The sequence below is a fragment of the Aspergillus sydowii genome, assembly GCF_001890705.1.
Source record: "Aspergillus sydowii CBS 593.65 unplaced genomic scaffold ASPSYscaffold_34, whole genome shotgun sequence".
Lineage (NCBI taxonomy): Eukaryota > Fungi > Ascomycota > Eurotiomycetes > Eurotiales > Aspergillaceae > Aspergillus > Aspergillus sydowii.
In genome coordinates this window covers 22595-23620 of record NW_024467892.1, presented here as the reverse complement: position 1 = coordinate 23620, position 1026 = coordinate 22595, and positions in this window count along the sequence as shown.

Below are 1026 nucleotides of genomic sequence, written 5' to 3'. Positions count from 1 at the left end.
CTTATTTTTAACGATATTCCCCTTGACCATTGTAGGTATCATACCAGCTGGAATACCACGGATCATGAGACCTGGGAGATCCTAAGACCTACGNGTTGACTCACAGGAACAATCGAAAGTCACCACAGTGAGCATCACCCCCACGCAAAGAGTCATGGTTTTGAGGGGACTATCATCCCTCGATTTGTTACTACTATCCACAGGGGAGCAAGTTTTCGATGGCCTCGTTCTGAAGCAAAACCTACTCATGCGTCGTGTGATGGCACATATTCGGCAATACTTGAAGGGGCGTTGTAAGCATGTCACAATCTTCTTTGCGGACCGCTCACTCATACGCCCAGCGACAATGGAACACTCTCCTGCGCCCATTGACAGTAGCCCTGACGACGAATTCGTGGTGGTACCTCCTTTCACGGCTATAGGGCGGTCCATACCATCGATGTCCTGGCTGAACAAGCAGCTGGAGTCGGGTGGCGATAGACCTGGCGTGAGAGGTGAGGAACAGAATTTGGAGGGTGAACAACCACATGGNACCAGTGATGCCCTCAGTCAGGCTAGCTCTCGTTCGGAAGCCCTTTCCTGCACAGCTTCTCAGGGATACAAACTACAAACCGCCCGGCGAGTGTCAACAGTCCATCCGCAGACATGCCCTGATCGATACCTTGCCGGCGACTAAGTTTCGTGGCAGCACCCTAGCTCCCAGAAGGCGCCCAAGGAGAATGGCTGCACGCTCACGTGGCACACTGTTTATTGATTTTACCATGGAGGCGCCAAAGCTGGAGCGCCAGCTGGAACATGCCAGAAGTCGACAACAAGCGTTGCATCGAGCAGGTCAACGAAGCAGTGAGGAGTACACGGCACTTTCTCGCGAGATAGAAGGGCTCTTGGCTCTAGTCACACCCAGCCGATCCCTGCGGCAGCCAAGAAAGCGAAGGCGCTTAAGGCCATAGTCCCCTGGCAGTGCCCGGTTCAAGGCGCCAGCAGATTATTGCGCCCTTCGCCGGATGCTTGGGATTGTTGCGGGGC